The following is a 23,330-nucleotide window of genomic DNA, read 5'->3' on the forward strand; positions in this document are numbered from 1 at the left end:
CCCGCCGAGTAGCCCGAGTACAGTGATACTCGTGCGAGTACCGAGTAGTGACAAGCATACTCGCTCAACACTACTATTTGTTATCTCTGTGTCTTTTTAGTGTTTACTGTAGTTGACTAAATACTCATCCCATCTGATCCCTACCTAGGGCCTACTTCAGGCTCAGCCAGGGTCAGGTATCCAGCTCAGTGCATGGGTGTGGAACCTATCTAGGGTGGTGGCAAAGCCAGGGCCCAGCAGTAGGCTTGATCACGGGTCATCATCTCCCCCTTCCCTAGACACAAACACTCAAAACAAAAAATTCCCATAATAAAGGTGTAAGACAAAATATAATACACATTGATCATGTATGACCCATCAATTAGATACAGGAGGGTCCCTCAACATATGGGTCCGGTTGATATATAAATGTGATATAAAAATAATGTTCCATTCTGCAATCATCCTAAGCTGGTGTCTAAGGGCTATCCCTTCTTTGCCATGAAGCTTGGCGCCTTAGGGTACTTTCACACATCCGGATTTTTGCTCTGCGGCACAATACGGCGTTCTGCAGAAAAACCGCAACCGGCTTTTGTAACGCCGATTGCGGTTTTTTTTGCATTGACTTACATTAGTGCCGCATTGTGCCGTAGGGGCTTGCGTTCGGTCCGGTTTTTGCCGCATGCGGAAGATTTAGCCGATGCGGCGGCCGGATCGAACGTACCCTGCAACGTTTTTTGCTCCGGCAAAAAACACCGCATCGCGCCGCATCCGGCCGCTGCGGCGCATTTTTCAATGCATCCCTATGGAGGCCGGATGCGGCGCGATGCGGAAAAAAAACGCATCCGGTCGCCGCATGCGGTATTTTCCACTGCGCATGCTCAGTAGCATGCCGCAACCGGAAAAAAACGGACCGGCCGCATGTAAAAACGTATGCAAAGGATGCGGTGTTTTCACCGCATCCGTTGCATAGTTTTCACAGCCGGATTGAGCCGCAGGGCTCAAACCGGATGTGTGAAAGTAGCCTTAGATAAATGATAATAGATCCTCGCTGGGATGATGGCTTGCCCTCTATGTCTCCTACAGGCCCTTTCTTTAGGTTGACCTGTTAACTGATTCTGACATATAACGGGGATAGATAGCCTAACATTCAATGTCCTCATCCTAATATTATAGTTGGATGCATATATACAGCTTCTCATGGGTACAGTACCAAATAGGTGCCTAACATTATACAGGAATACTTCTGCAAAATAGGGAGGCAATAGATGTATCAGACCTGATCTACTCTCTTGCCTATTTCCAGGCATCACTGATTAGTGTTAAACCTATAGAAAAGAGGAGCCATATAATCACCAAGATGGTAAGATAAAAAATATACTTTATTTAACATTACTTCACAGTCAAGATAAATACATACATAGTGAACGTGCATAGTGCAGACTGCAAACTAGCTGGTTTGCCAGAAAAAATGCCAATATCACTAGGAGGAGGGTTCCACCTTCAGTGGGGTATATACATAAAAAGTATTTAGCATTTAGTAGCAGAAAACAGCCAATCTCATAATTAGAAAGGTATGGCACCGAGAAATCTCTATACACTCACCTATCATGTTCCCCGTTGGCATGTGGCACCGCAGTAATCCTATATACTCCGGCGTGGAATGCATGTTGGGTGAGTTTCTGGATACGTCCAGCTTGCATGTGTGATAATGCCATGTTCACTACCGTGAGTCACTGTTTTCTCATACAACACTTTTTTAAATTGCACCCCACTCCTTTGCTCCTGATTTTCAAATCTGTATGTCCTAACAAGTAAAATAAAATGTCATTGATGCGTCCTTGATGTATATCAAGAATCTATGGGGTATTTTCAAGAGGAAGATGAGTGACACTAGACTTAATGCACATGAGCTGAAGGCAAGCTATCAAAGCAACCTGGCCTTCCATAACACCTCAGCAGTGCCACAGACTGATCGCCTGCATGCCACGCCGTATTGATGCAGTAATTCATGCAAACAAAGCCCCGACAAGTATTAAGTGCATTTACTGTACAGACATTTCAGTAGACGCCAACATTTCTGAGTTGAAAATCATTTTGTCAGTTGGTCTTATATAATATTCTAATATTTTGAGATAATGACTTTACGGTTTTCATTGCCTGTAAGCTGCAATCATCAACATTAATAGAAATAAACCGTTGAAATAGATCACTCTGTTTGTAATGAGTATAAAATATATGTGTTTCACTTTTTGTATTGAATTACTGAAATAAATTAATTTTTTGATGATATTCTAATTTATTGAGAAGCACTTGTATATGTGCAGAGAGATTCCTGCCTCACCCCTGAGGAGGAGGAGGAGCTGTGGAGCTGGCAAAGAGAGTGAGAGTAATTTGTGTCAGTACTGCTGAATTCGGAATGGTTGAGAGCTATGGTCCCAGCAAGGAGTGTGAAACTAAAGGCCGCTTTACACATAGTGACATCGCTAGTAATGTCGCTAGCGATAGCACTCACCCCCGTCGTTTGTGCGTCACAGGCAAAGCGCTGCCCGGGGCGAACAATATCGCCGGTACGCGTCACACATATTTATCTTCCTAACAAAGTCACTGTGGCCACCGGACAACCTCTATTTTAAGGGGGTGGTTCATTCGGCATCATAGCAACGTTACTTAGCGGGCCACCAATAGAAGCGGAGGGGCGGAGAGCAGCCACATGAATGACACTCCCACCTCGTTGCTGGAGGATGCAGGTACGCTGTTATTCGTCATTCCCGGGGTGTCACACGTAGCGATGTGTGCTGCCTCAGGAACGACGAACAACCTGCATTAAGCACCAGCAATGATATTTTGAAAATTAATGTGTCAGCAATCAACGATTTGGTGAGTATTTCTGGTCATTAGCGGTCGTTCGTAGGTGTCACACGCAACAACATGTGCGTCATGAATTCCGTGACCCCAGCGATATCTCTTTATTGGGGCCTTTAGTCCAGGACATTGCTGTGCATGCACTTTGGAAGGATGTGGTGACATTGTGATGTGCACATCTGCCTTATAATGTATGCTGTAGGCCAGTGATGGGGAACCTATGGCCAAACTGGGCACGCAGAGCCCTTTCTGCCGGCATGCGCGCTGTCACCTTATTCAGCCACTTTGAACTGTCGGTGTGATTGCGCTGGCACTTTAAAGTTGTGTCAGAGCAGAGGAGACATTTCTCCTCGCTCTGACACTCCTCTCCTAGGTCAAAGGCCTGTTGCCTAGAAGACGGTGGGAGTGTTAATAAATGGCGCCGGCATAATGACGTCTGGTGGATGTGCAGGAACTGATAACCCAGCGGCGAGCAGCGGTGGAGCGGGTGCTGGAAGGTGAGTTGTTTTTGTTTAAACTGTATGCGGCTGTGCCAAGGTGGGGGGGGTGCCAGCATGGGGGAAACATAGCGGCATGGGGGAAACATGCAAGGATGGGGGAAATATAGCGGCATGGGGGAAACATGTAAGGAGGGGGGAAACATGCAAGGATGGGGGGAAAAATGCAAGGTTGGGAGAAACATGCAAAGATGCGGAAAACATGGCAGCATGGAGGGAAACATGCAAGGATGAGGGAAACATAGCAGCATGGGGGAAACATAGCAGCATGGGGGAAACATGCAAGGATGGGGGAAACATGGCAGGATGGTGGAAACATGGCAGATGGGGGAAATGTGGCAGGATGGGGAAAACATGGCAGCATGAGGGAAAACATGGCAGCATGGGGGAAACATGCAAAGATGGGGGGAAATATAAAAGGATGGGGGAAAACATGCAAGGGTGGGGGGAAACATGCAAGGATGGGGAAAACACAGCAAAATGGGGGAAACATGGCAGCATGAGGGAAACATGCAAGGATGGGAGAAAACATGGTAGCATGCGGGAAACATGCAAGGATGGGGGAAAACATGCAATAATGGGGGAAACGTACAGATGGCGAAAACATGGCAGCATGGGGAAACATGCAAGGATGGGGAAAACATGCAAGGATGGGGGAAAACATGGCAGCATGGGGGAAACATAGCACCATGGGGGAAACATGCAAGGGTGGGGGAAAACATAGCAGCATGGCTGAAAATATGGCAGCATGGGGTGAAATATGGAAGGATGGGGGAAACATGCAAGGAGGGGGGGGAAACATGCCAGGATGGGAAACATGCAAGGATGGGGGAAAACATGCAATAATGGGGGAAACATACAGATGGGGAAAACATGGCAGCATGGGGGAAACATAGCACCATGGGGGAAACATGCAAGTATGGGGGAAAACATAGCAGCATGGCTGAAAATATGGCAGCATGGGGTGAAATATGGAAGGATGGGGGAAACATGCAAGGAGGGGGGGGGGACATGCCAGGATGGGAAACATGCCAGGATGGGGGAAACATGCCAGGATGGGGGTACATAAACATGGCAGGATGTGGAAACATGCCAGGATGGGAAAACATGCCAAGATGGGGACACATAAAAATGGCAGGATGGTGGAGACATGGCAGGAGGGGGTACATAAACATGGCAGGAAGTGGAAACATGCCAGGATGGGGAGACATGACAGGATGGGGAGCCAGACCAGAATGATGGTACATAAACATGCCAGGATGGGGAGACATGCCAGGATGGGGAGACATGCCAGGATTGGGGTACATAAACATGCCAGGATGGGGGTACATAAACATGCCAGGATGGGGAGACATGCCAGGATGGGGGTACATAAACATGCCAGGATGGGGAGACATGACAGTATGGGGGAGACTTGGCAGGATGGGGGAGACTTAGCAGGATGGGGAAAACGTGGCAGGATGGGGGAAACATGGCAGGATGGGGAAAACATGCCAGGATGGGGTACATTTAGCAAAATGGGGTACATTTACCAGGATGGGGGTACATTTAGCAGGATAGGGGGACATTTACAAGAATAGAGGGACATTTACCAGCATGGGGGAACATGCCAGGATGGGGGAATATGCCGGGAAGGGTTACATTTACCAGGATGGGGCCATAATGGGGACAAATATACCGGAATGTAGGAAATATATATCAGGATGAGGGAAATGTTTACCAGGAAGTGGCCCAGGAAAGGGGATATAACTACACAATGAAAGGGGAGGGGAGCAACTCATACGTCTTCATGAAATTTCATGTTCAGACTTTGAAATGTAGATGTGGATTTCAGGGTTAACTCTGATTGCATTCCGTGCTAAAATCTGTCTGTCTGTCTAATATGCTGCAATTTTTCCAGAAAGATCAATCCAACTCCTGTGTCTGGAGCGGTCAGCGGGAGAGGCTCAGTTTCAATGTGTGGTAAGCACACATGAGTGTGATGCCCCCTGCTGAAGAGAAAAGAAGACCTCAAAGGTAAGATTAAAATTAATTAATTATTTACATAATAGGATTGGCACTTTGGGAAAAATATTGGGTTTAGGGCTACAGTTTGGGCACTCGGCCTGTGTAAGGTTCGCCATGACTGCCGTAGGCTGTGAATAAGTGCATTTGCAGAGTCATCTCTGGACTAATTGTGAAGATGCAGTAAGAAAGTACACTGAAGACTGTATGAGGACAGTGCGGTGAAAATGAGTGTTCAGGTGAGTATTAGCTATTTTGAGGGTATGTGCGCACGTTGCTTTTTACCTGCTTTTTACCTGCTTTTTTGCTGCTTTTTCTTCTGCGCTGTTTAATGCCAAAATGGATGTGTTCTTCTATTCAAGCAAAGTCTATGGGAATTTGGGTTTCTTGTTCACACTATGTTGTTCAAAATGCTGCCTTTTTGTGGCAGAACTTTGGTCAAAAACTCAGCTTTGCAGTGCAAAACCCAAATGGCAAAAACAATTGACATGTTGCTTCTTTGAAAAGCTGAGTTTTTGACCAAAGTTCTGCCACAAAAAGGCAGCATTTTGAACATCATAGTGTGAACAAAAAACCCAAATTCCCATAGACTTTGCTTGAATAGAAGAACACATCCATTTTGGCATTAAACAGCGCAGAAGAAAAAGCAGCACAAAAGCAGGTAAAAAGCAGGTAAAAAGCAACGTGCGCACATACCCTTACTTCTACATCTTAGACTTCTTATTCTCTAGGGTCTCTCCAGAACACAGAGCCTAATAAGGGTCATTCAATTTGCATTTGCAGGAAACAAATTCACTACAAATAGAATTTTCTCTGTAAAATCCTCACAATTTGGCTAATTGAAATCTTGTCATATCTGCTTATTGCTAATAATAATGTCATATGTAACCCAAAATGCTGCCACATACATAATAATATAGAGAAAATCTAACAGAAAAAGACCCAAGGTGTTACACAGCTATGTCCATAACAAAAAAATGAAAAAGCTTCTGAAACGCTATAGTGAAAAAACAAGCAAAGAAAAAAAATACTTTGTCTTAAAGAAGCCAAATGACAATTTATTAAGGGATTAATGAAAGGAATCGTTCTTGAAATGTGTGTTAATTAAGCTGCCCATCTTTGCTAATTAAATGGGGTAGTTATATAGCGGGTAAAACAAATATAGATGCATGTTATAACAAAAGACGATATTCTTCAAGATCCCTTAACAGTTTCTAAGGATGCTGACGAGTGCCCTCTGGTGGTCGTGAAATAAACGTGTTCTATCTCTCACTTGGATGAGAAATGATAGGATAGAAAGGAGGAGTTAACAGCTGCTCGGCAGTGAGGATAGCAGCTGCAGGTATAAAATAGAGGGTCGCTCAGTGAGGCTGATCAATAGCTGCTCTTTGTTCTGTGGACTAAAATGTGACTGCTCAACTGTCTATTCAGAAAACATGTACTGTTCCAGCTCCTGATATAAGTGGATCATGGACCTGTTAGAAAAGAATGGGATTGTGCAGCGTAATCAGGAGTTAAACATGAAATCTTATGAAGATTCCTAAAAAGGCTCCAGGTAAAGAGGGAAATTTGGGGCTACTTGTAGCCAACTGATCCATTCTAAACTAATGCCGGTAGGGCTCTTGCTATTACGTAGTGTGCGCTGTTGTGCTTCATAGGTGAAATGTGATATTAGAAAACTTTTATGCTTTCTTTTTCCTATAATATACATAGTGTTTTTATTCCATATGCAGCAGAGTAAACTTTGTCACTCAGCACTAGTCACAGGATTAATATATTTCTTGATGGGAGATTTTCATACATTTTGTGATATTGATATCTAATACATTATAACCATTTATATTTATGACCATTGATACTTTTTGTAGATTTTTTTTAGATATCAGATTTATTCTTTATTGTCTTTGATTTGTGGCACCATTTGGCAGTATTATACCTTGTAATAGAATAATATGAGTTTGGCTGCAGAATATGAACCATTGTGTAGTATTCAGGGATGCCAATGCTAATTAATAATAGAGCCATTGTTGCATTCTTGCAATTACTTCATCTAAAATATTTTGCCCATCTCTGGAGCGACCACATCAGGGGAGGCTGGATTCTCACACATTGTATTTCTGTAGATCTGATCGTTCTGGGCTCTACTGTGGGAATGTGAGGTTAGGAAATGTGAGAGGGTTATTGTTTCTGAAATGAAAGGTTTCCCAAAATATTATTCAGGTTCAGACACTTGACAAAAGCCCTTTATATTTGGGTTTCAATAGGAAAATGAAATTATTAATTTTCTGTTGCTGGTATAGTGCTGCTGCCAACATATTCAGTAGCTGTTTAATTCAGATCCTGTTCTCATTGGAGATCACAATTTAATTTTCTTAACTGGATTTTTTTTTTCCTATATGAATTTTCTTTGGGTTCTTTGGTTTCTCCCCACACTCCGAGTGTGTATTTGTTTGGACTTTTTCACATGTCCATGCAATTTGATCCAATACCTGACCTGACTGAGACAGCATTATATATTTCTAAGAAGCTGTCAGACTTGGGATGGGAGAGCCTTGGCCAGTCTATGCATTGGACCAAATTGCTATATATATTTCTATGAAGCGGTCATGTTTGGGTTGGGAGAGCCTTGGCCAGTTCATGAATTGGACTGAATTGGTTTATATATTTCTATGAAGTTGTCATGCTTGGGTTGGGAGAGCCTTGGCCAGTCCATGCATTGGCCGAAATTGCTATTTATATTTCTATGAAGTTGTCATGTTTGGGATGGAAGAGCTTTGGCCAGTCCATGCATTAGACTGAATTGCTATGTATATTTCTATGAAGCTGTCATGTTTGGGATGGGAGAATCTTGGCCAGTCCATGCATTGGACCGAATTGTTTGATATATTTCTATGAAGCTGTCACGCTTGGATTGGGAGAGCCATGGCCAGTACATACACTGAACCGAATTGCTTTCTATATTTCTATGAAGCTGTCATACTTGGGTTGGGAGAGTCTTGGCCAATTCATGCATTGGAACAAATTGCTTTATATATTTCTATGAAGCTATTATGCTTGCGATGGGAGAGCCTTGGCCAGTCCATGAAATAGACCGAATTGCATGGATGCGTGAAAGATCCCAAACAAATACATTCTCAGAGTGTGGGAAGAAACCAAAGAACCTGGAGGAAATTTATGCAAAAAAGGATAAATATCTAAACTCTACTAAGCCATCAGGGTGAGATAATTTCTCAGTGTTAAGGCCACGTCTCACTAAGCGACATTGCTAGCGACATCGCTGCTGAGTCACAGTTTTTGTGACACAACAGCGATCTTTCTAGTGATGTCGCTGTGTGTGACATCCAGCAACGACCTGGCCCCTGCTGTGAGGTCGCTGGTCGTTGCTGAATGTCCTGGACTATTTTTTGGTCGTTGCTCTCCCGCTGTGAAGCACACATCGCTGTTTTTGACAGTGAGAGAGCAACGATCTGAATCTACAGGGAGCAAGAAGCCGGCTTCTGTGGACGCTGGTAACCAAGGTACACATCGGGTAACCAAGCAAAGTGCTTTGCTTGGTTACCCGATATTTACCTTGGTTACCAGCGTCTGCAGCTTATAGAAGCCGGCTCCCTGCACACTTAGCCAAGGTACACATCGGGTAACTATAAGCAAAGTGCTTTGCTTAGTAACCCGATGTGTACCATGGTTACGAAGCACAGCGCCGTTACACAGGTCGCTGGTGGCTGGTGGCTAATCTCTGATCGCTGTGGAGATCTGCCTGTTTGACAGCTCACCAGCGACCATGTAGTGATGCTCCAATGATCCCTGCCAGGTCAGATCGCTGGTGGGATTGCTGGAGCGTCGCTAAGTGTGACGGTACCTTAAGAATAAATTGCAAACTGTGGAGCTATAAACCACATTATGCTTTGACTTATGTGCAGTTCAGAGATTTTGTAGTGTAACACTTTTTAATATAACATACATGTGCATAAGTCTGAAAACTACAGAAACTTTTATCACCCAGAATATGGAGCAGTTAATCCCAACTATTGATTTCCCTCTTTGAGTATCCTTATGGGGATGCAGCATTGCTTTCTGGGGCACTCTTCTCCATATCTACTGATAAGATATTGAAGCCAAAACTTAAATCACTTGAGATTCTCTAATCCCTGTTAAGGAGCATTACAGAATGTCATTCAATGACATACTTACAGGCGTTAGAGCAGCAAAATTCTTTCTTTCATCTTTAAGATGCTGTACAGTAAAAAACAGTTATTACCTATTTGGAGGATAGGAGACAACTTGCTGATTAGTGGAAGTCCAACTGCTGGGATCCACAGTGATAAAAGTTTGACAAATTTTTATCTCCAATAGGAACATACTGTATTTTAACTCTAGAAAATTAAGTGTCAGATGGTATGCCTGACCGCCACTCCATTCATTCTCTATAGGCTGCCAGATGTAAATCATCGCAGCTATGGGCAGCAATAGGAATGAATACAGCTATGGTTACCATGTGCCATTCAATAGGCATAAAATGTTTCTCTTTTCAATTAATCAGTGCTGGACCCCACTGATCAATAAGTGATCACCAATCCAATGGATAGCGGATACCTTGTTTGCACTGGACAGCCTACAGAAGAACAGCCCAGAAGAGCTGTAGTTGTCTAACCTCCCTATGAGTTTAGTTATATAAACCACAAATTGCAAAGCTGTTGACATGAAGATAAAATTATTACATTATGCATGTAAAAAGTTTAACTTCCCTTTTTTGTATTTCTATGTGTATTTGTTAAAATATGTGCAGACAAGTAGACTATGACAAATGATAACAAAGTGCCTACTTAGACCAATTCACAGTATCAGTATGGTATCAGTACAGTAGAGAAAATAATACCCTGAGGTCTCCGGACTTCAGATGGGTTTGATTTGGTCATTTGTCTCTTTCATTATCTATTGAAAGCTGGTTTACTGCATTGTGGCAGATAAGAGTCTGTGGAATAAATAGGAGAGGAATGCTTTTATAGAACAACACATTTTTCAATGCTACATAACTAAAGGATCATGGAGACAGCAGAAAATATTACAATGAATGGAAATTCTCAGATATGAACCAAGATGAAGACAAGAGCAAATAAAGGACAATGGAGTAGAGAGACATCTGTGAAGTGAAGATAATTATTGTTGTAAGTGATGCTGGAGACGGGCACACCTAAGTGTGTATAGAAGCCCAAGGGATTGTTTGTAAGGAGGTATTATAAGCAGCTGTATATAGGGTTGCATATATTTATTCTGAAATACATTAGGTTCAATGGTATAGAATCCTAATTGCAACTCCATACTCTGTAGACAAGTTATCAACATTTTTGCCAAGTGATATAATAAGCAATGTTGTACTTATTTTAGTTGTACCATTTGTTGCCCTCACAACATCGCACATCAAAAGATATCAAAGGGGTTTTCTGAGAAATGTAATAAAAAAGTAAAACAAAGAAAATATTAAACATTTTTCTAAATACCTTGATTTCGCAAAATGGTATGCTTTAAATAGTGCACTCTGTCAGCATTTTAAAAATGGCAACTTCCATTTAGCAGTGTGTAGCCATCCTAGTGTGTTGAGAGTAATGCGGGCGTCACATGGTACGATCTATCGTGAGATTGCACGAGCGATCGTACCCGCCCCCGTCGTTTGTGCTCACGGGCAAATCACTGCCCGTGTAGCACAAAATCGTTAAACCGCCGTCACACATACTTACCTGCTGAGCGACTCCGCTGTGGGCAGCGAACATCCACTTCCTGAAGGGGGAGGGGCATTCGGCGTCACAGCGACATCACACAGCGGCCGGCCAATAGAAGCAGAGGGGCGGAGATGAGCGGGACGTAAACATCCCGCCCACCTCCTTCCTTCCGCATAGCTGGCGGGAGCCACGGGACGCAGGTAAGCAGTGTTCATCTTTCCCAGGGTGTCACACGGAGCGATGTGTGCTGCCCCGGGTAAGATGAACAACCGGTGCCATTAAAATTAAAAGGTTTTTTGAAATTAAACGATGAGTACACGACTCACGATTTGTGAACGAGTCAGCGTCGCTCGGAGGTGTCAAAGGAGACGACGTCGCAAGTGATGCCGGATGTGCGTCACGAAAACCGTGACCCCGACGATGCATCGCGCGATAGATCGTCTCGTGTGACGCCCACATTAGACAAATGTCCTCCTTGCATTACAACTTTTAGGCAGGCTGACTGAGATGGATGTTTATTCTCAGGCAGCTAAAGAAAGATGTTCAGCTTCTCCTTTAGTCCTCTGGAATTAGTGTCCTGTCAGGTTGACTTAACAGAGGACTGTGCATTCACGATTCCTGACTGGATGCTGCTCTGACCTGACATATGTCAAGAGCAGATGTTCTTTAGGCAGCCCATCCTACTGTGTGTTCTCTGAAGTCTAGAATGGGTGAACACTGATTTATGGAAGTTGCCATCTTGCAGTAGATAAAACACATTTTTTGATAAATAAAGATATTTAGAACACGTTCTTATTTAAATGTGTATTATTTATTTTGTTTAATTATTTTATAAGAATTCTCAGAGAACCCTTTAATTACATATTCATTACTTATTAGTACTTGTCTGCCATTTATCTACCTTCCTTCAGGACCATTCTGCAGCAGGTTTACTAGTCCTGTAGTGATAATTTCCTACTGATCAAGCAGTGATTTTATCAAAATTACAGCAAGCAGCCCAGTAAGTGACAAATCGCTGGAATCTTGGTATCTGTTGCTACATTAGACTATTCAAGCTGGTGTAAACCTGTAATGTACTCCTGAACACTATATCTCATATTTGCTTAATTTAGGAAAGATGGGTGTTAAAAAGAACCTTTCATGTCCCCAAACAGTACTAACCTACAAATATGAGGTTAATTTGCACGGTAATAGTGTTAAAATGCTGTCCAGTCACACGGGAAACAAGACTCCCAGAAGAATACAAACCTAAGGGTATGTGCCCATGATCAGGACTTGCTGCGTTCAGAACGCAGCAGGTCCTGATCTGCGGGGCCGCGAGTCTCCTCCACAGGAGAATGCAGGAGACCGCAGCTACATGTACCCATGATCAGTGTTCACTGCGCTGTGGTCTCTCGCTGTGTTCTCCCTACGAATTCCGCAGCAAACAATTGACATGCTGCAGTCTAGAAACACGCACCGCAGGTCAGTGTTTGCTGCAGAAAAAAGAAGCATAGTGGGCACGGCATTTCTAGAAATCCCGTCCACTTTGCTTGTACTGTACAAAGCAGCGTTTTGGACGCAGCTGATGCATGCTGTGTCCGAAAAGCTGGAAATCCTGATCATGGGCTAGCACTCTTATTCCTCCTATGAGCAGCCGGCTTACAGGTGTACCTGGAGCAGTCACTGTTCAGTATACAGTGAATGATGGCTGTAAGCATGCCTTGAAAGTTTGATTGACAGCTCAATCAGTAATGCCTCTGAGCAGAGTGAACTATCAATCAACATGCCAAGGCATCCTTACATCTGCTGCTCGCTAGTGATGGGCGATCCCGAACTGTAAAGATTGGGGATCGTACCGATCACATAGTGATCGTGTACATGATCCCGAGCACAAGCTTTAATGAGAAGCTCATGTTACAGATCGGGTCCAGATCAGGTCCAGGGACTGTAAAAAAAAAGCACATTATTAAAAAACGTTGTCATTATACTTACAGGTCCAGCGACGCGTCCTGCAGGCTCTGTCTCCCGGCCACTTCTGCATCCAAGTCCGATCATTGCTGTGACGTCATAGCAATGTGACCAGTCAGGTGTGAATGTTGTATTACCTCATTGGTTACAGACTGATCACATGACTATGATATCATCAAAGGTCTTGTGAAGTGATTGTCACTGTGGAGAGTCGCATCACATAACAGCGCACGATCTCCCGACAGCAGCGGGTCAGCTGCATATATTTTCATGCAGTTGAGGCATTCCTGTCCTGAGAGCGTCAGGCTTTGCGGGGTGATGCATTACGAGACGCAAGTGCAATCATACCCTCACTGTCAGGCTGCTTCTCGCTCTGTACAGAGCGATGTAGCAGAGCTGACAATGCTCTCTCTGCTTCTCACTTTGTATAGACTGTGCCTGTACAGAGGGATGAAGCAGAGTTGACATTGCTGTCCCTGTGGATTACGTTGGACTATGTCAGATAAATATTTGTTTTTATAATAAAGAGGGAGTCTCTAATTTTTTTTGCTTTATTTCTAATAAAAAAAATGTTTCTCTGTGTTGTGTTTTTTCAGGCTTAGCACCATATGAGAATACAAAGCTGGTATTAACCCCTTTATTACACAGCATGCCACCGCATTAGGGCCGCTGAATGAGCCGGATAAAGCGCCTGGAAATGGTGCTAAGAAACAATGCACTATTTCCAGGGGCAGCTGCGGGGCTCCCGAGAATCCCAGCCCCCAGTTGTCTGGTTTTACCTGACTGGCAATCAAACTACATCGGGAGCCCATGCATTTTTTTTAAATTATTTTTTTAAAGAAAAAAATAATGGGCTTTCCTGTATTTTGATTGCCAGCCAAAGTAAAGCCAGGCAGCTGGGGGCTGGGATTCTGGGCAGCCCGCAGCCACGCCTGGAAATGGCTCATTGTTTCTTAGCACCATTTCCAGGTGCTTTACCTGGTTCATCCAGCAGCCCTAATGTGGTGGCACACTGGGTAATAAAGGGGTTAATGCCAGCTTTGTATTCTCAGATGATACTAAGCCCGAAATTAATGGTGTCTTGCCAAATTAGACATGACCACCATGGATTTCTAATAAACTGTAAAAAAAAAATCACAACTCATATAAAAACAATTTTTATTAGAAATAAAACAAAAAAAATATAGATACTCCATTTTTATTATAAAAAACTCCTTAGTCCAACATAGTTCACAGGGACACCAATGTCAGCTTCATCACTCTGTACAGACACAGTCTATACAAAGTGAGAAGCAGAGAGAGCATTGTCAGCTCTGCTACATCGCTCTGTACAACATTTACACCAGACTGGTCACATGGCTATGACGTCACGGAAGATCCTTTAACTCGGAGGCAAAGCAATGATCGGACTCGGAAGCAGAAGCGCTGGGAGACAGAGTCTGCAGGACACGTCGCGGGACCTGTAAGTATAATGACAATGTTTATTATTAACTATTTTCTTTATTTTACAGCCCCCCCTGTCCAATCCCACAACTGTAAAATCCAAGATCGGTGATCGGACGCAAAATCGTGTAATCTCGATCCGAACTCGGTCTTTACTAAACTATCGGACAAGGCTCCCGATCCCACCCATCGCCCATCACTACTGCTCACTAGTGATGAGCGAGTACTAAAAAGCTCGGGTGCTCGAAACTCGGGCCGAGCCTCCCAAGATACTCGTGTACTCGGCCCGAGCAACGAGCCCAATGTTATCCTATGGGAGACCCGAGTATTTTTGTGAAATGACCCCCCGGCAGCATGGAGAAACCCTAAAAATGTCACAAAAGTCTCAGAAGAGTGCTCAAATGACATGGCAACAGCATGGGAAAGACCCCTTGAAGCATTTATCACTCAAAAGTCACAGCTGTGAACAATTTTGTCCGCGTTTCACGCCATTTTTATGGACTCACCAGAAAACCTTCCAAAATGACCCCAAAATGATTTTTCATGGCAGAAATGTTAAGGGCACATACCCTATAGTGAGATAGAGCTGGTGTATGTTACTTTTTGAGATTAATACATGAAAGATTTTACGTGAAAACATTGTGTGGCACTCCGATGTCCCTGAGAAGAGACGTACATGAAGGCCTCTTGAGTCTAATGTGCCCATTTTGAGGAAGTGAGTCTTTGTAGTATTTTCCTTTGCCAGGGCAGTCCAAAATTGTGAGGTTCACCAATGCCCCTGCATACAGACGTGCATGATGGCCTGTAAACCTGAAGTGCCCATTGTAAGGAAGTGGGTCTATTTCAGTATAGCCCTTTGCCAGGGCAGCCACAAATTGGGAGGCTCCACATTGTCCCTGGATAGAGACGTGCATGATGGCCTGTAAACCTGAAGTGCCCATTGTAAGGAAGTGGGTCTATTTCAGTATAGCCCTTTGCCAGGGCAGCCACAAATTGGGAGGCTCCACATTGTCCCTGGATAGAGACGTGCATGATGGCCTGTAAACCTGAAGTGCCCATTGTAAGGAAGTGGGTCTATTTCAGTATAGCCCTTTGCCAGGGCAGCCACAAATTGGGAGGCTCCACATTGTCCCTGGATAGAGACGTGCATGATGGCCTGTAAACCTGAAGTGCCCATTGTAAGGAAGTGGGTCTATTTCAGTATAGCCCTTTGCCAGGGCAGCCAAAAATTGGGAGGCTCCACATTGTCCCTGGATAGAGACGTGCATGATGGCCTGTAAACCTGAAGTGCCCATTGTAAGGAAGTGGGTCTATTTCAGTATAGCCCTTTGCCAGGACAGCCACAAATTGGGAGGCTCCACATTGTCCCTGGATAGAGACGTGCATGATGGCCTGTAAACCTGAAGTGCCCATTGTAAGGAAGTGGGTCTATTTCAGTATAGCCCTTTGCCAGGGCAGCCACAAATTGGGAGGCTCCACATTGTCCCTGGATAGAGACGTGCATGATGGCCTGTAAACCTGAAGTGCCCATTGTAAGGAAGTGGGTCTATTTCAGTATAGCCCTTTGCCAGGGCAGCCACAAATTGGGAGGCTCCACATTGTCCCTGGATAGAGACGTGCATGATGGCCTGTAAACCTGAAGTGCCCATTGTAAGGAAGTGGGTCTATTTCAGTATAGCCCTTTGCCAGGGCAGCCACAAATTGGGAGGCTCCACATTGTCCCTGGATAGAGACGTGCATGATGGCCTGTAAACCTGAAGTGCCCATTGTAAGGAAGTGGGTCTATTTCAGTATAGCCCTTTGCCAGGGCAGCCACAAATTGGGAGGCTCCACATTGTCCCTGGATAGAGACGTGCATGATGGCCTCAAAACATTAAGTGTCCATTTTAAGGAAGTGGGTGTATTATAGTATAGCCCTTAGGCAGGGCAGCCAAAAATTGGGAGGCTCCACGTTGTCCCTGGGTAGAGACGTGCATGAGGGCCTCAAAACATTAAGTGTCCATTTTAAGGAAGTGGGTGTATTATAGTATAGCCCTTAGGCAGGGCAGCCAAAAATTGGGAGGCTCCACGTTGTCCCTGGGTAGAGACGTCCATGAGGGCCTCAAAACATTGTTCCCATTGCAAAGGAGCGGGTCTCCTGTCGTTGTAATGTCCATTCTGCAAAGAATGGGCGAAAAAATTTACCACTGGGGGTATACCTGAAACAAAGGCCTAAGTATTGCAATTTGTAACGGTCATCATCATGGTGGCGCATGAGGAGAAGGAGGAGCAGTCCAGCGATTATCCAAAGTCCAGAAGTGTGTACCCATGGGTGAGTGGAGGTACATGGCAAACTTTAAATTCCGCTCTCATTTGCTGGTGGTGTGGTGAAGTCTGGCCCAATCCAACCCTTGTTCATCTTGATCAGAGTCAGCCTGTCAGCATTTTCAGTTGACAGGCGGGTGCGTTTATCTGTAATGATTCCACCTGCGGCACTAAAAACACGCTCTGACAAAACGCTAGCAGCAGGGCAGGCCAGGACTTCCAAGGCGTAGAGAGCCAATTCATGCCACGTGTCCAGCTTGGATACCCAATAATTGTAAGGCACAGAGGAATGTCGGAGTACAGTTGTTCGATCTGCAAGGTACTCCTTCAGCATCTGGGCAAACTTAGGATTTCTTGTGGCACTACCCCGCACCTCAGGGGCTGTGGTACGTGAGGGGCTGAGAAAACTGTCCCACATCTTAAAGACTGTTCCCCTACCTCTGGCGGATTGGACTTGTGCCTCTCTCGGCTGTACGCCTCGGTTGTCCACTGATTCCTGACCTATGCCGCTAGCGTTTTGTGAGGGGAATGCTTTGCCTACTTCCGTGAGTATGGCCTTCCAGAACTGCTGCATTTTGGTTGACCTCTCCTCCACGGGAATAAGAGACAAAAAGTTCTCCTTGTAGCGTGGGTCTAACAGTGTTACCAACCAGTAATGATTGTCGGCCAAGATGTTCTTAACGCGAGGGTCACGAGACAGGCAGCTTACCATAAAGTCAGCCATGTGCGCCAGACTCTTAACAGCCAGGACTTCAGTAGCCTGACCAACAAGATGACTGAACATGCTGTCCTCCTCCTCCTCCTCCTCCTCCTCCTCCTCATCTACCCTGTCCTCTGGCCAGCCACGCTGAACCGAGGATATGACTGGTGTGCATGTCATATCCTCAATTTGGCCGGAGAGTTGCTCCATGTCTTCATCCTCCTCCTCGTCATAGTCCTCCACTGCACGTTGTGATGAGACGAGGCTGGGCTGTGTGTTATCACCCACACCCACTACTGTTTCTTGCTTCAACTCATCGCGCTCCGCCTGCAATGCATCATGTTTGTTTTTCAGCAGAGACCGTTTTAGAAGGCAGAGTAGCGGTATGGTGACGCTAATAATGGCGTCATCACCACTCACCATCTTGGTGGAGTCCTCAAAGTTTTGGAGGATGGTACATAGGTCTGACATCCATCTCCACTCCTCAGGTGTTATGTGTGGAGTTTGACCCATTTCCCGACGGCTTAGGTGATGCAGGTACTCAACAACTGCCCTCTTCTGCTCACATATCCTGACCAACATGTGCAGAGTTGAATTCCAACGCGTGGGGACATCACACACCAGTCTGTGAGCCGGAAGATGCAAACGGCGCTGAAAGCCGGCAAGGCCGGCTGAAGCAGTAGGTGACTTTCGAAAATGTGCAGACAGGCGGCGAACTTTTACTAGCAGATCAGACAGCTCTGGGTATGACTTTATAAACCGCTGAACCACGAGGTTGAGCACATGGGCCACGCATGGAACATGTGTCAGCTGGCCTCGCCTCAAAGCCGCCACCAGGTTCCGGCCATTGTCACACACGACCTTTCCTGGCTTTAGGTTCAGAGGTGTGAGCCAGTGATCTGCCTGCTGTTTCAGAGCTGTCCACAGCTCTTCTGCATTGTGGGGTTTGTCACCTATGCAGATTAGCTTCAGCACAGCCTGTTGCCGCTTTGCCGAGGCAGTGCTGCAGTGCTTCCAGCTTGTGACTGGTGTGGAGGGCACAGTGGATGAGGATGCGCAGGAGGAGGAGGAGGCTGAAGAGCATGACATTCCGGAGCTGTAGAGTGTGGGTGAAACACTGACTGAGGTAGGGCCTGCAAACCTTGGTGTGGGAAGGACGTGTTCCGTCCCTCGCTCAGACTGGGTCCCAGCTTCCACAATATTAACCCAGTGTGCCGTCAACGAGATGTAGCGGCCTTGCCCACAAGCACTTGTCCACGTGTCTGTGGTTAGGTGGACCTTGGGTGAAACAGCGTTGTTCAGGGCACGTGTGATGTTTTGTGACACGTGGTTATGCAACGCGGGGACGGCACACCAGGAGAAATAGTGGCGGCTGGGGACCGAGTAACGTGGGACAGCTGCCGCCATCAGGTCACGGAATGCTTCTGTCTCCACCAGCCTAAAAGGCAACATTTCCAGCGCAAGCAGTCGCGAAATGTTAGCATTTAGAACTGTGGCATGTGGGGTGTTGGCAGTGTATTTGCGCCTGCGTTCAAAGGTTTGCTGAATGGATAACTGAACGCTGCGCTGGGACAAGGACGTGCTTGATGATGGTGTTCTTTCTGCGTAGGCAACTGCAGGTGCAGGAGTGGAGGAGGCTTGTTCGCAGGCAGCATGGACAGGGGATTGGCTCGCATGCACAACCAGCGAATACGTAGCAGTGACATCAGCAAGCACTGCTCCTCGACTCTGTTGTACTTCCCACAAAGTCGGGTGCTTGGCTGACATGTGCCTGATCATGCTGGTGGTGGTCAGGCTGCTAGTTTTGGTACCCCTGCTGATGCTGGCACGGCAGGTGTTGCAAATGGCCTTTTTTGAATCATCTGGATCCAACTTAAAAAACTGCCAGACTCGGGAAGACCTAACATTTGTACAGGCACCTTGTGTCGTCGTGTTGTTCCGGGGAACGGTTGCCTGACTTCTGCCTGGGGCCACCACCCTGCTTCTTACTGCCTGTTGTGATGCTACGCCTCCCTCCCCCTGTGCACTGCTGTCCTCGCTCTGCATATCCTCCTGCCAGGTTGGGTCAGTTACTGGATCATCCACCACGTCGTCTTCCTCTTCCGCAGCCTGCTCCTCCTCCTGACTTCCTGACAATTGTGTCTCATCATCGTCCACCACTTGTTGAGACACGTTGCCAACTTCGTGAGAACGTGGCTGCTCAAATATTTGGCCATCTGTACAGACGATCTCCTCATGACCCACTTCAATATGAGCTGGCGAGAGGCCAGAATGTGTGAATGGAAACGTGAACAGCTCTTCCGAGTGTCCAAGTGTGGGATCATTAATGTCCGAGGAGGACGTGTACTCAGCCTGGTGGTAGGAAGGAGGATCAGGTTCAGAAATGTGCGGTGCAGTATCACGGCTACTGACACTTGACCGTGTGGAAGACAGTGTTTGTGGTGGTGCCAATCTGACTGGAAGCATTATCTGCTATCCAACTAACAACCTGTTGACACTGGTCTTGGTTCAAGAGCGGTGTACTGCTGCGGTCCCCAAGAATTTGGGACAGGACGTGCGAGCGACTAGATGTGGCCCTTTGTTGTGGCGAAATTAGAGCTTGCCCACGACCTCGGCCTCTGCCTGCACCACCATCACGTCCACTTCCTTGTTCCTTGCCAATGCCCTTGCGCATTTTGCAATGCTGTGCACTGCTGACGTGTATATTCACTACTTGTGCGTTATATTAAAGTTTCTGGAAATTGCACACAAGTGCACCTGTACGCTGCCACTAACAGGCACACACGTGCGGTTTTAAAAACCAAGCACGGACGCAATAACAACCTAACAGGTTTTTTTGGGGAGCGACAATTACAGACAAGTCAGACACTATCTGGACTGTTTTACACTGTGTACACCAGCCCCAGATATGATGAAGGCTGGTATACGGTCACCACTACCCTGCCTGCCTGCCTGCCTGTATACTGGTACAATAGTCCTGACAAGGACTCTTTTGGTCACTAGCCTGTATTCAGACCTGGCTATACCCTGCCTGTATATAGCAACAGTAGTCCTGAGAAGGACTCTGCTACTGTACTCCGACCTGGCTATACCCTGCCTGCCTGTATACAACTAGAATAGTCCTGAGAAGGACTTTTGGTCACACTGTTTGCAGCCCTGCAACTGAAAAAGCTATAAAGGGCCGCAAAGCTTTCCCTGAATCAGCGACACTCTCCCTGCACTGACAGTCTGGATAGCTGTGAGCAGAGCACAGCGCGCCGGCCGATATAAAGGCTCGGTCACGCTGTGCAGGCCGGCCAATCACTGCAATTCCACAACTAACAGGGCTGTGGCATTGCAGTGGTCTGCCAGCCAATCCCTGCATGAGGGCTGGCTCTCAAAAGAGCGCCAACATGCAGAAATGAAGACCACGAGTACAGCACGAGTATCGCGAGATTACTCGGTCCCCACCGAGCAGCCCGAGTACAGCGATACTCGTGCGAGTACCGAGTAGTAACAAGCATGCTCGCTCATCACTACTGCTCACTATGTACTGAGCTGTGACTGTAGTCAGTCCAGGTAAACCTATATAAAGCCAAATGGTTGATTAGCACTCCAATCTAAGTTTTCGATGAACGTGGAAAAGCAGAGTTAAATCAGATGAAGAAACACAGCCCTCGATGTAGTTGCTAATCCATTCATTTATTCACCTCTGAAGTTTTCAGCTAATCCTGAACTTTCAACAGCAGTGCTTCTATAACTGAAAGCTGGTGGCTTCCAGGAAAAATAGACATTACTTCATATGCTATAAATCTTCAAATATGGGTTATTCTGCAGGTTAATATCTTTATAATGCGGTCATGCTGTCCTGAAACCTTACTGAAAAACGGCTAATGGGAAGACATAAACTTTATTTACAGTCATAGATGTGTGCCCGGAGCGGCTACTGTCACAACTCAATACTCGGTGAGCGGAAATTGTAAATGCCCATGCACTTTGACATTGAATCTGTACAAAGTAAGCTGTCAGACATAGTGCCGGGACATACTTACAGCTGTTGCTTACAATGCTTTGAGCAGTTAGTGTAGTCAGTCCATGCACGTCTCTGTGACTGAAAGCTGGTGGGTGGTGAGGGATAAAGTTCATTTTCTCCCAGTAGCTGTGTGCTCAGTAAGGCAGCTGAAGAGGATTCTGAAGCTTTTAACCTGTAAATTAACTCAGTATTTGCAGATTAATAGCTGCTGTGAACACAAGAGGTTCTCTTTAAGTACCGTTTCTACATGATCAGATATGTGGAGGAGTTCAAACCTTTTCATATTATAGAAATTCTCACCAGATGGTAGCAGGCATAGTATGATAAAGCAGAAATCACAAATTGTAAAACATATCACTGTTGGTATGCGTATCTGTGAATGAGTGGAAATACAGTACCAGAACAAATAGAAATATGAACACACAGCCAGCACAATAGGGACCGTAAACAGATTGGTAAAAAACATGCACAACTAGTCGGTGTGCTATAGAAACAATGCTGTCAAATGTAAGGGATATACCCACACAGAAGCAGACAACAGCAAAAAAAGCAATAGTACTGGAAACACAGCGTCACGGAAGATGCTGAAAGACCAACAGTGAAAACCTGCAAGTAAAAGGTCAGGGTGGGAGAGCATGTGGGACTGGGGAGAGTAAGCAAACATTGACCATTGACTATGATGGATAGGACTGTTGAGGGGTTTGAGTGAGATGGAGACAAAACAATTAATTCTGTTTTGTCCATGTTAGGCTTTAGAAAATGAACGGAGAAAAAGGATGAAAAGCAGACAGACATTGTGGGTCTCTGGTTATTAAGGAGATGATTTTGGGTCCGAAAAGGTAGAGCTATGTGTCATCAGCATAGAGATGATAATGAAAGTCATAGGACTCTATGAGCTGATCCAGGCTGAAGGTGTAGTTGGAGAAGAGCAGGGGTCGAAGAACAGAGCTTTGGGGGACAGATGGGGGGCGAAATGAGGAGGTAATGTGACAGTGGGAGATGCTGAAAGTCTGGTCAATTAGGTATGAAGAGATGCAAGACAGGGCCAAGTCTGTGGTGCCAATAGATGAGAGAATATGTAGTAGTAGGGAATGGTCCGCTGTGTCAAAGGCACAGGACAAGCTCAGGAGGAGAAGGACCGAGTAGTGTTTGGCTGTGGTGGTTAGTAGGTGAATAATGACTTTAGTTAGGACAGTTTCAATTGAATGATGCGGTCGGAAGCCAGATTGTAACCAAAGAGGAAGCAGAAGAAGAGGTGGGAGGACAGTTCAAGATTGACATGCTGTTCCAATGTAGGAGAGAAGTGATAGAGGGCAATAGCTAGACACAGGGGATGGGTAAATGGAGAGCTTTTTGAGGATGGGTGTGATCAAAGCATGAGTGGATAATTTCAGTTGTTAGGTTGAAAAGATAGGTTAGGGTTGGGATGAAGACTGTTGTGAGGTTGGGGATGAAGGGAGACAGGATTGGTTCAAGTGCACAGGTGGTGAGATGTGGTTTGGAGAGTGGAGAGGATAGTTTATCCAGTGTCATGGCGGAGAAGCTGGTTTTGGCGCAAGGGGGCTGAGTATTTATAAGAAGGGGTTGTAGGGACTGTAAGGCACAAGTTTCTCTGATGCTATCAATTTTCTGCTTGAAGAATAAGGCAAAGTCTTCAGCTGAGATGAGAGGTGAGGGAGGAGGTGCTGGAGATGGTGGAGAGAATTGAAAGTGTTAAATAGCCGTTTAGGGTTGTGAGACAGGAAGGATATGAGAAATAAGAAATAGGTTTGTTTTGCAGCAGTGACTTGAAAAGTGGTTAGTGACCGTTTGTACATGATGAAGTATTCGCTGGAATGAGATCTCTTCTATCTCAGCTC

General features: G+C 45.6%; 1 protein-coding gene across 1 annotated transcript in view; it reads left to right on the top strand.

The window, feature by feature from the left end:
• Positions 1-6,654: 6,654 nt before the first annotated feature.
• Positions 6,655-23,330, top strand: part of MC5R (melanocortin 5 receptor) — a 130,070-nt gene continuing 113,394 nt past the window's right edge. Inside the window, exon 1 of the mRNA XM_075316409.1 lies at positions 6,655-6,900. The gene's annotated coding sequence lies outside the window, so the exon portion shown is untranslated. The remainder of the gene's footprint in view (positions 6,901-23,330) is intronic.

The sequence above is a fragment of the Anomaloglossus baeobatrachus genome, chromosome 6, assembly GCF_048569485.1.
Source record: "Anomaloglossus baeobatrachus isolate aAnoBae1 chromosome 6, aAnoBae1.hap1, whole genome shotgun sequence".
NCBI classification, from domain to species: domain Eukaryota; kingdom Metazoa; phylum Chordata; class Amphibia; order Anura; family Aromobatidae; genus Anomaloglossus; species Anomaloglossus baeobatrachus.